Consider the following 12,882-nt stretch of genomic DNA (forward strand, 5'->3'; position numbering starts at 1 on the left):
GAAGGGGGCTTCTACAGGACAGTGAACCACTGGAGACTGGAATGGTCCTGAACTGAGAGTCCCTATCCTGAGTCCTGCTGTCATCCTCAACTCACCCCAGAATCTGAGCGCTTACCTGCAAGCATGAGGATCTGTACTATGTAGAGAAACTTGTAGAGCCTGAAGGAAAGCAGAGCTGAGTATAAGACTAAAAGTTTCATTTATTTTTAGCTGTTTATGTTTATTTTGGTGCCACACCCAGCGATGCTCAGGGGTTACTCCTGGCTCTGTGCTCAGAAATCGCTCCTGGAAAGCTCGGGGAACCATATGAGATGCCAGGAATTGAACTGGGTCCATCCCACATTGGGTGCATGCAAGGCAAATGCCTACTGCTGTGCTATCTCTCCAGCCCTAGAATAAAAGTTTCATGCCCTTACCAGTGGGAACTTATAGAAACTTGTTTTCCCTCCCTGTTCAAGCCTTGGAGTCCACTCTGCCAGGGCAAATCCAAACATTTGGGAATGAATAAATCTGCTGGCTTTATCAGGATCAGCCTGGATTCTCTGCTGACTCAATGCCTCTTCCTACTTCAAAGGCTTGGAACCTGGAATACATACAAGATCTCTGCCCCTCCCCACTCCTTCCTTTTCTTGTTTACACGTCCCATCTTGTCTCTCCATCTCCAACTACAAGGCAGGACCTGATCTTCGCTGGCAATCACAGCTGCTCTCTCAACGCTGTGTCAGCTTTCCTCCCTCCAGTTCTCCAAAGCCATTTGTACTCTCAATCCATTAACCTTACAGTCCATATTAGTCATGTCCTAGGACTTTTTCTTTTTAGAGACCACTCCCTTGGGACAAGCATAACATCTTGGCACTGACAGAAAGGTCTCCCTGTCTATAGACACACACACACACACACACACACACACACATCATACACATGCTGAAAGAACTATCCTAATTGCCAAGACCAGACCAATAATCTAACCCTAAGTCTCAGATATATAGAGTCAGTTAGGGAAGGGAAACTTCCCTAACTCTTGGGCCCAATAGGACTTTTCCTTGAGCACTGCCTGGTATGACCCCAAAATAAAACAAAACAAAATTAAAAAATATTTTTTAAAGAGGAGGAGCAGAAGGAGAAAATCAGGTAGGAGGAGATGCAGAAAAGCTATGGCAGGTGTTCAAAAGACCATTTTTACTACAGGCAGCCTTTGACACCAGCTTTCCAAATCTGCACACTTGACGAATATAGCAATGGTGGTAGGGCTTTTGCCTTGCACTTAGCTGATCCAGGATGGACGGTGGTTCAAATCCCAGCATCCCATATGGTCCCCTGTGCCAGCCAGGAGCAATTTCTAAGCACAGAGCAGGCATTCCTGAGCACTGCTGGGTGTGACCCAAGACAAAAAACAAACAAACAAACAAACAAACAAAAAAACATGGAATGTCAAAATCTCTGCCCTGCAGCCTCCCCACACCATACATTTACTGGGAAGTTCTGTACACCTACCAGGAAGTGACTCTGTTCCTCCCTTAGTGTGTTAGTTCTCTGTGTACTCTTTCCTCACTCTCCCCTCACAACCAAGGGTCATGTCAGAGCTCACTCATGTACCCTGGTGAAGCCATTGCTGTGAGTGATGTTCTCCTTACAGCTCAGGGGTTCCAGGAGACTTACCCTCAGGTGATCGTTTTAGGCATATAACAGTGTTTTTGTTTGTTTGTTTGCTTGGTTGGTTGGTTGATTAGTTGGTTTTTGGGCCACACTGGAGATGCTCAGGAGTTACTCCTGACCGTTCAGAAAATGCTCCTGGCAGGCTCAGGGATCCATATGGAATGCCAGGATAGAAGGCAAATGACTTACTGCTGTTCTATTGCTTGGACCCAGGCACCTAACAGTGTAGGAATGAAAAGTGGATTTCACTGATATTTAAATCTCTGTTGATTTCTTTCTTTCTTCCTCTTTTTTTTCTTAGGTTTTTGGGTCACACCTGGTGGCATTCAGGGGTTACTCCTGACTCTGCACCCACAAATCACTCCTGGCAGGGTTGGGGGACCAGATAGGATGCCAGGAATTGAACCCAGGTCTGTCCTGGGTCTGCTGTGTGCAAGGCAAATGCCCTACCAATGTGCTATTTCTCCGGCCCCGATTTCATTTTTTTGTTAATGTTTTCCCCTGATGACTTTTCAGAAATTTAACAAATAAAACAATATGCACAGAAAAAATGATTAAGCTCATTTCAATTATGTTCTTCAACTTGATGGTATTAAATTAGGCATCATAAATAGAAAGGAAATTCTGTAAATATTTAGAAATTCAACAATATACCTTTAAAAACAACCTGGTATGGCTGGAGAAATAGAACAGTGGGAAGGTGCTTGTCTTGCACACAGCTGACCTGGATTCAATCCTCAGTACCCAATATGACTCCCCAAACCTACCAGGAGTGATCCCTGAGTGCAGAGCCAAAATCAAGTCCTGGGCATAACCAGGTGTGGTCCAAAAATAAGAAAAAGGAAAAGAAAAAACATGGGTGCAGCCACAATGGTAAACAGTGTAGAGATTGTTTTGTCTTTGTTTTGGGGCCACACCTGGCATTGCTCAGGGGTTACTCCTGGCTTTGAGCTCAGAAATCGCTCCTGACTTGGGGTACCATATGGGACCAGGGGATTGAACCGCGATCCGTCCTAGGCTAGCACATGCAAGGCAGGCTACACTCTGTGCCACTGCTCCTGCCCCAAACCCTAATATTTAATGGAAAACACCAAGATCAGAGCCAACATGACAGCTCAAACCCAGAACTGGAACCCGGAGACTATAAATATCGAAGCTGGGCCACAGCTATTTGGAATCAACAGCAGCTGTGCTTGCAGTCAAGGCTATCTCATTCCAACATCCCCTCTTGACTTGGAGAAACAAGTGTACTTTTGGATGCCCAGCCCAATCATATAATTCTGCCAATGGGCAAGAGACCACCATCAGGGCCCGGAGAGATAGCACAGCGGTGTTTGCCTTGCAAGCAGCCAATCCAGGACCTAAGGTGGTTGGTTCAAATCCCGGTGTCCCATATGGTCCCCTGTACCTGCCAGGAGCTATTTCTGAGCAGACAGCCAGGAGTAACCCCTGAGCACCACGGGTGTGGCCCAAAAACCAAAAAAAAAAATAAGAGGGGCCGGGCGGTGGCGCTAAAGGTAAGGTGCCTGCCTTGCCTGCGCTAGCCTTGGACGGACCGAGGTTCCATCCCCCGGTGTCCCATATGGTCCCCCAAGCCAGGAGCAACTTCTGAGCATATAGCCAGGAGTAACCCCTGAGCATTACCGGGTGTGGCCCAAAAATCAAAAAAAAAAAAAAAAAAAAAAAAGAGACCACCATCATGCAATTTTCCATTAACAATACTATTTCTAGGCATTTATTTGAAGAATAGGAAGCACTAATTTGAAAAGACATTTGCACTCCTATTTTTTTAGTAGTCAATAGAATAAAATGCTCACTGAGAGAAAACTTGATAAAGAAGCTGTGGTATAGGGTCCAGAGTAATAGAACAGTAGACAGGGGTCAGAGATAGCACAGCAGTAGGGCATTTGCCTTGCAAGCAGCCGACCCAGGACCAATGTTGGTTCAAATCCCGGCATCTCATATGGTCCCCTTGCCTGCCAGGAACGATTTCTGAGCACCTGAGAGCCAGGAGTAACCCCTGAGCATTGCCGAGTGTGGCTCAGAACAGTGGACAGGGTAGCCAACTCAGGTTTGATCCCCGGCATCATTTCCTACGAGCCTACCAGAAGTAACTCCTGAGTACAGAGTCAGGAACAAACCCTGAGAACAGCCGGAGGAGGAGAAGGGGGGGGGGGAGAAGAGGAAGAGGAGGAGGAAGAAAAGAAGAGGAGGAAGCAGAGGAGGAGATAGAAGAAGAGAAAGATGAAGGAAGAAGAAGAGCAACAACTGGTATTTATGTAATACTACTATGCCATTAAAAAGATGAAACAGGGTCTGGAGAGATAGCACAGCGGCGTTTGCCTTGCAAGCAGCCGATCCAGGACCAAAGGCGGTTGGTTCGAATCCCGGTGTCCCATATGGTCCCCCGAGCCTGCCAGGAGCTATTTCTGAGCAGTCAGCCAGGAGTAACCCCTGAGCACCGCCGGGTGTGGCTCAAAAAAAACAAAAACAAAAACAAAAAAAAAGATGAAATGACATTTAGGATAAAATGGATAAAACTCAAGTTGATTGTGTAAGATGAAATAAGAAAATAAAAGACAATTACCAGATGGTTTCACTGGTATGTGAAGTATAAAAAAAATTTTAAATGGCAAAAAAATGTTAAAAATTATGACAGTGACTGGAAGGAGAAGAGAAGGGGTAAAAGAAAAAGGGTATTTTTTGGTGATAGGATGACACTGTAACTTTACTAATGGGTACCATAGATATGGATGTTAAGCTAAACCCTGGGAATTTCATATGGTGTAAACTAATGAAAAATCAATAAAAGGGGGAAATAAATGTAATACCTTAAAAATGTGGGTAAAGGGCCGGAGCAATAGCACAGTGGTAGGGTGTTTGCCTTGCATGCGGCCGACCCAGGACAGACCTGGGTTTGATCCCCAGTGTCCCACAAAGCCCCCCAAGCCAGGGGTGATTGTTGAGCATAAAACTAGGAGTAACCCCTGAGTGTCACCCGTGTGGCCCAAAAACAAACAAACAAAAAAAGTGGATAAAATTAAAAATTAATAAAGGACAGAAAAGTGAGTTAAATATTTACCTTCCACCTATAAAGTCCAGGTTCAATTCTTAGTATCCCACATGGTCCCCTGAGCCCTGAAAAGAGTGATCCCTGAGCACAGAACCAGAAATAAGCCCTGAGAACTGCCCAGTTTGCTCCTCACACAAACAAGCAAAAAAAAAAAAAAAAAAAAAAGTAAAATGTATGAGCTGCAACTAAAGCAGTATATTTAGGGAAATTTGTAACACTAAAATTAGCTACTTTAAAAATAAGAAATACCTGGGGCTGGAGCAGTGGTGCAAGCGGTTGGGCATCTGCCTTGCACATGCTAACCTAGGATGAACCATGGTTCGATCCCCCAGTGTCCTAAATGATCCCCCAAGCCAGGAGCAATTTCTGAGCACATAGCCAGAAGTAACCCTGAGCATCACCGGGTGTGCTCCCTGCCAAAAAAAAAAAAAAAAAAAAAAAAACCAAGATCTCAACTTCTATTTCATTAACTAGAAATAGAAGGGCACAAAGGAACCCCAAATAAAGCACAAAATAACTATGAAGAATTTTGTAAATCACAATTGTTTCAATTAAATATCAAAAAATAGACGATCCAGGACCAAAGGTGGTTGGTTCGAATCCCGGTGTCCCATATGGTCCCCCGTGCCTGCCAGGAGCTATTTCTGAGCAGACAGCCAGGAGTAACCCCTGAGCACTGCCGGGTGTGGCTCAAAAAAAAAATTAAAAAATAGAAAGCACAAAAATAAATTTTTGAAAAAGAGTAAAAATATCAATAAAACTGGGGCTGGAGAGATAGCATGGAGTTAGGGCATTTGCCTCGCATGCAGAAGAACGGTGGTTCGAATTCTGGCATCCCATAGGGTCCCCAAGCCTGTCAGGAACAATTTCTGAACATAGAGCCAGGAGTAACCCCTGAACGCTACCGGGTGTGACCCGAAAACCAATATATATATATATATATATATATATATATATATATATATATATATATATATATATATATATATATAAAACTAAAAACTGGTTTGGTGAGATTAATAAAATATGTAATTCTCTAGATTGAATTGTGTGGGGTAAAGACAATGATGCCTTCCCCAGCCTTTTGGGTGGGAAATTTGAGTTGATCCTAGGAACTGGCCTAGCAAGTGAGAAAGAAAATATATTGGGTAGTGCCTACAAAGAAAAAACAAGCCCAGAGGTATGAGCAATATCTTTTATGCCAAGTACAGTATCTTTGTTCCTGCTGATCTTTCCCACAGTGAGGCCCAGATTGCTTTTTGTTCTGCCTTTATTCTGTATAGTTATATAATCCTCTCCAAAAAAAAAAAAAAAAAAGTCTTGGTGTAGTTAATGTAGCTTGGGCTGGTCCTGCTTGCTTGACTATTTCAATTTACTTAGTTGATCCCACTCACCTGTCTAAGTCCTTTTGGCCTCTTCTACAAGTATATAACAACCTATGTCTCATATCACTGACCCTCCCGGTGCTTCTCTGGAACTGGTAATCATATTCAAGCTGTCAAAGATCTGGCTTATAGCATTAGAATTAGATGAGAAAAATGTTTAAACACAAATGACAATAATAAGAATCTGGGGCTGGAGAGATAGCACAGCAGCGTTTGCCTTGCAAGCAGCCAATCCAGGACCTAAGGTGGTTGGTTCGAATCCCGGTGTCCCATATGGACCCCCGTGCCTGCCAGGAGCTATTTCTGAGCAGATAGCCAGGAGTAACTCCTGAGCACAGCCGGGTGTAGCCCCCCCCAAAAAAAAAAAAGAATTAGGGACCGAAGAGATTGCACAGAGGTAAGGCGTTTGACTTGCATTCAGCCAACCCAGGATGGATCCAGGCTCGATTTCCAGCATCCCATATGGTCTCCCAAGCCTGCCAAGGAGCGATTTCTGAGTGCAGAGCCAGGAGTAACCCCTGAGCGCCACCAGGTGTGGTCCCAAAACAAAAAGACAAACCAAAAGAATGAATTATGTAATTTTGACTGTTGCCTAAAGCATCAAAATGCTTCGATTTGTTTTTTAATTTTTATTTATTAGTTGGTTGGGTTGGGTGCCTTACCAGGAAGTACCCTGGTCTTATGCTTAAGTGGGACCTGGCAGTGCCCTCGGGAGCATCTGTGATGCTAAGGATTCAAACCAGATTAGTGGGGTGAGCAAATTGCAAGACACGTACCTTAGCCATTGTACTATGTCTCTGGAAAAGAGTGATAAAGGTTGGTTATATTACTCAAAGTCTACTGATAAGTCTACTTATCAAAAATGATAAGTGAAGGTTATAAACAATACTATGTCAATAAGTTTTTAATATAAATAAAATTTTAAAAAGATTTTAAAAACATAAAACAATCCTCAAAAGGATGAAATGAGAGGCTGGAGCAATAAATAGGCCAGCAGGTAGGGCACTTGCCCTGCATGTGGCAACACTGAGTTTGAACCAGTATCTCATATAGTTCCTTGAGCAAGGCCAGGAATGCTCCCTGAGCTCAGAGCCAGGAGTAAGCTCTGAGCACCGACAGGTATGACCAAAAATATAAACATTAAAAATAAATAAAAGGAACAAAAGGTAGAGTTACTATATAAGCTATAAATCCCAGTCTGGGTCACTACCCAAAGGACATGAAAAAATGTAGACTATAATATAAAGGTATATTCACTCCAATGTTTACTATACAATAACAAGAATATGGAAATAATCAAAGTGCTCATTATACATAACTTGATAAAGAAGATATGCTACATTTATACATTGGAATGCTATTCTGCTATTAAAAAGAAAAGATGAGGGGGCCTGGGGCCGGGCGGTGGCGCTAAAGGTAAGGTGCCTGCCTTGCCTGCGCTAGCCTTGGACGGACCGCGGTTCGATCCCCTGGTGTCCCATACGGTCCCCCAAGCCAGGAGCAACTTCTGAGCGCATAGCCAGGAGTAACCCCTGAGCATTACCGGGTGTGGCCCAAAAATAAAAAAAAAAAAAAAAGATGAGGGGGCCAGAGAGATAGTATGGAGGTAAGGCATTTGCCTCGCATGCAGAAGGTTGGTGATTCGAATCCCGGCATGCCATATGGTTCCCTGAGCCTGCCAGGGAAGCGATTTCTGAATGTAGAGCCAGGAGTAACCCCTGAGTGCTACTGGGTGTGACCCAAAAACAAAAAACAAACAAACAAACAAAAAGATGAAATTGGACTGGAGAGACAGCTCAATAGTATGAGAAAATGTTTTGTATGCAAGAGATTCAAATTCAATACCCAGTACTGCAAAAGATTTCCCAAGAACCACCAGGAATAACTCCCAATCACAGGGCTGGAAATAGCATCTGAGTACTACAGGTATGACTCAAACACCCCCCTCAAAAGTATGAAATTTTGCTATTCACAAAATGAAAGAAGTTTGAGGGAATTATGTGAAGTAAATTAAATGTAAATTAGAAATTTAGGGCCTGGAGAAATAGCACAACAGTGTTTGCCTTGCAAGCAGCTGATCCAGGACCTAAGGTGGTTGGTTCGAATCCCGGTGTCCCATATGGTCCCCCATGCCTGCCAGGAGCTATTTCTGAGCAGATAGCCAGGAGTAACCCCTGAGCGCCGCCGGGTGTGGCCCAAAAACCAAAACCAAACCACACAAAACAAAACAAAAATTTAGTGATTAGGGCATTTGCCTTGTACTTGGCCATCCTGGATTCAATCCCCAGCACCCCATATGATCTCCTTCATGAGACCAGAAGGATGGCCAGGACTAACCCCTGAACACAAAACCAGGTGTAAGCCCTCATCACAACTGAGTGTGGCTCAAAATTTAAAAAAAAAAACAAAACATATTTTTTTAATTAAAGAGCTTTTTTTTTTTTTTTTTTTGGTTTTTGGGCCACACCCGGCAGTGCTCAGGAGTTACTCCTGGCTGTCTGCTCAGAAACAGCTCCTGGCAGGCATGGGGGACCATATGGGACACCGGGATTCGAACCAACCACCTTAGGTCCTGGATCGGCTGCTTGTGAGGCAAACGCCGCTGTGCTATCTCTCCGGGCCCATAAAGAGCTTATTTCTAATACTGGGAGGAGGTCAGGTTTCTCCTCTCAATGCAATACATGATAGCTGTCATCCCTCTATCTCCTCTGCACATATTCAGGGATATTCCAAATACAGTGTAAGAATGAGACATTGTTGAAGAAATAGCCTTGAAAATAAATATGTAAATAGACATTCGAAGTACCAAGGTACACACAAGATATATATAACCTGGGAATTGAACCCAGGTTCGTCCTGGGTCGTCCGTGTGTAAGGCAAATGCCCTACTGCTGTGCTATCTCTCCAGCCCCCAGAATTTTCAATATTGTTAATTATGATTCTTATGCATCATGCATCTCTAATTGCAATATTATCACCAAAGTAACCATTTCCATCGGGAGACACAAATATTAACAAAAATGTATTTGAGGGCCCGGAGAGATAGCACAGCGGCGTTTGCCTTGCAAGCATCTGATCCAGGACTAAAGGTGGTTGGTTCGAATCCCGGTGTCCCATATGGTCCCCCGTGCCTGCCAGGAGCTATTTCTGAGCAGACAGCCAGGAGTAACCCCTGAGCACCGCTGGGTGTGGCCCAAAAAACAAACAAAAAAAAACAAACAAACAAAAAAACAAAACAAAAAACAAAAATGTATTTGAGAAAGGGCAGAGTGATAGTATAGAGGGTAAGGTACTTGTCTTACATACAGCTGACCCTGGTTCAATTTCCAGCACCTCATATGGTGCCCTGAGCTCATATCTGATCGTTGAGTGTAGAGCCAGGAGAAACCCCTGAAAAACACTGGGTGTGGCCACAAAACTGAAAGAAAATAAAAACCCTGAAACCAAAGACATCTAAAAAGGATTATATGGGGCCTGGAGAGATAGCACAGCGGGGTTTGCCTTGCAAACAGCCGATCCAGGACCAAAGGTGGTTGGTTCGAATCCCGGTGTCCCATATGGTCCCCCGGGCCTGCCAGGAGCTATTTCTGAGCAGACAGCCAGGAGTAACCCCTGACCATCGCCCAGGTGTGGCCCAAAAACAAACAAACAAACAAAGGATTATATATGACCACAAAAGCAATTTATCTTCAGAAATACCATTGGTTCACATTCAAAAATTGATCAAGAGGTAGGGTGTTTGCCTTGTATGCAGAAAGACGGTGGTTCGAATCCCGGCATCCCATATGGTCCCTTGAGCCTGCCAGGAGCAATTTCTGAGCATAGAGCCAGGAGTAACACTGAGCGTTGCCGTGTGTGACCCAAAAACCATTGAGAGAGAGAGAGAGAGAGAGAGAGAGAGAGAGAGAGAGAGAGAGAGAGAGAGAGAGAGAGAGAGAGAGAGAGAGAGAGAAGGAATGTAGCTCAGAAGCAGTGTAGGGTGATATCGCAACCTGACAATGCTGAGGACACCAGAGCCACATCCAGTATTTCTGGATGGTAGGGAGCACACAGTGTTTAGAATCAAACTCAGGGTCTATCAGGGGTCTCAAACTCACTTTACCTGGGGGCCACAGGAGGCAAAGTCGGGGTGATTCTTGAGTGCTTACTACTGTAAGCCTTGAACATTGGGGGTGTGTGACCCAAACAACTAAAACAAAACAAAAAAAGATTCTTCTAGGGCAGGGCCACAAAATGTTGTACAGAGATGCTAAGCATGGGTTCTGCCACTTCATAACCCCAGCTTCCCACAATGAATAAGTCATTTTAAAGATTCACATGAAAATGCCAATAACCTAGAATAAATAAAAAAAATAATCAGAAATAAAAGAACACAGGGGCCAGAGCAGTGGCACAAGTGGTAGGTCGTTTGCCTTGCACGTGCTAACCTTGGACAGGCGAAGGTTCGATCCCCTGGCGTCCCATATTGTCCCCCAAGCCAGGAGCGATTTCTACCGCATACCAGGAGTAACCCCTGAGTCTCACCAGGTGTGGCCCAAAAAAGCAAACAAATAAACAACAACAAAAAAAAACCTCACAAAGTTGGAAAGTAACTAAGACTGCTCAAATAATATTGCTGCTTCCAAGATAGGTGGTGGAACCAACAGAGTAAGAATATAAATCAATAGACTGTCAATTAGTTTTAGATAAAGATGCAGTTATAATTTAGTGAAGGAAACTTTGTCTTTACAGTAAGTGGTCAAAGGTCCAATAAACTAAACAGTCTTATAGGGAAAAAAGCACTTCAGTTCATATCTCACACTAAATTCACTCAAAAACTAATTTACTAAATTTTCAAAACTTAACTCAAAATTGTATTCAGCCATAGATCTAAAAAAAACTGTAGAAAAGATTAAGAGAATTTTATTATCAGAGATTAGCCAAAGATTTAATATGGGGTGCAGAGATATGATTCAGTGGCAGAGCACTTTCATTGCATGTCGTCAGCTTTGATCCCCAGTATTGCCAGTGAGAACCTTGGCACTACAAATGTAACCCCCTAGCATGCCACAACCAAGTATATGTAAGAACCACAATAAATTGTGCAATCCCTAAACTTTGCAACAATAACATAGGGAAGGGAATTGGGATTTCTCAATACACAACTCATAAGCAATAACTAAAATAAACTGGATTAATTGGGTTTCATTAAAGTTAAAATATTTTATTCTTTCTAAAAATGCGTTAATGTTCAGGGAGAAAGCACAAAGGGCTAGATTGTGTTTGATACACAAGGGGAGACAGGTTCAATTCCCAATACTGAATTGTCCCCCCAGTACCAACCTCTGAGTAGTCCCCTAGCATCACTGGATGTGACCCCTCAACCCAAATAAATATGTAAATACATAAATAAGTAAAACGCTGTTAATAGAACAGACAAGCCATTATGTCAAAATATTTGCAAATTATCTAATAAAGCATTTTTCTAAATAAAGCACTTTTGTTGATATTACACAAAAAACTGTTATTCTAAAAAAAAATATATATATATATTTTTATATATATATATATATATCAACAGTTGGGGCCAGAGAAATAGTACAATACATAAGGTACTTGCCTTGCACATGGCCAACCCAGATTCAATTGTTGGCATCCTCTATGGTCCCCAGGGTCCTTCAGGAGTGACTTCAGAGATGCAAAACAAGGAATAACCCCTGAACACTGCCCAAGTTACGGCCCGAAAACAAAAACATAGGGAAAAAAGACAAAATCATGCAATTTGCAGCTTCATGGGTGTTGGTTTCCTTCTTATTCAGGATAAGCTTATCACCCACTGATTAGTACATCTTTTGACTGAAACTCCTTTTGGATTGGTGCCTTAGACTTCCTATTCTCTTAGGTGTGGTATTTGGGTTCCCAATAAAGCCCCTGGGTCTCTGGGTAAAAGTGCTTGTTTCAATATTCTTTTCTTTCTTTTTTAAATAATATATTTATTTAAGCACCATAATGACAGATATGTTTGTAGTTGTAGTTTTAGAAAAGAACACCCCCCTTCACCAGTGCAACCTTCCCACCACCAATGCCCCCATCTCCCACCTCCCCAACCTTGCCTGCATTCTATTTCCCTCACTCATTACCATTGTCTATTTTGAGGGGGGCTTGGGAGACCACACCCAGTGGCGCTCAGGGGCTACTCCTGGCTCTGTGCTCAGAAATCACTCCTGACAGGCACAGGAGACCATATGGGATGCCTTGAATGGAACCACTGTCCCTCCTGTGCTATCTCTCTGGCCCCTCAATACGATTGTCATGATAGTTGTTAGTATAGTTATTTCTCTAGTTGCAGTCACCACTCTTTATGGTAAACTTATATTATGGGCTCATATTATGGGCCTGTCTTTCCAGAACTCATTCTTTCAGTTTTCTTTTCTTTTCTTTTTTTTAGTGTTTGGGTCACACTCAGCAGCACTGAGGAGTTACTCCTGGCTCTATGCCCAGAATTGTTACTGGCAGGTGCGGGAGACCATATTGGATGCCAGGATTCGAATCACCATCCTTCTGCATGCAAGGCAAATGCCTTACCTCCATGCTATCTCTCTGGCCCATTGTTTCCGTTTTCTACAACTACACTTTCTGCTTGTTGGTGCTAGGAACCAGAAGGCTTTCAGTGGAAGTTTCTGAACCTGTTTTATCCTGTTTTAACCATTTGTGGATTATTTCCTGTGTTGGCATTTGCTTCTAGACTTTACATCTCCCCAATCCTCTGGGTTTAGGGCATGAGGCTTC

Source organism: Suncus etruscus, chromosome 4 (assembly GCF_024139225.1).
Source record: "Suncus etruscus isolate mSunEtr1 chromosome 4, mSunEtr1.pri.cur, whole genome shotgun sequence".
Taxonomy (NCBI): domain Eukaryota; kingdom Metazoa; phylum Chordata; class Mammalia; order Eulipotyphla; family Soricidae; genus Suncus; species Suncus etruscus.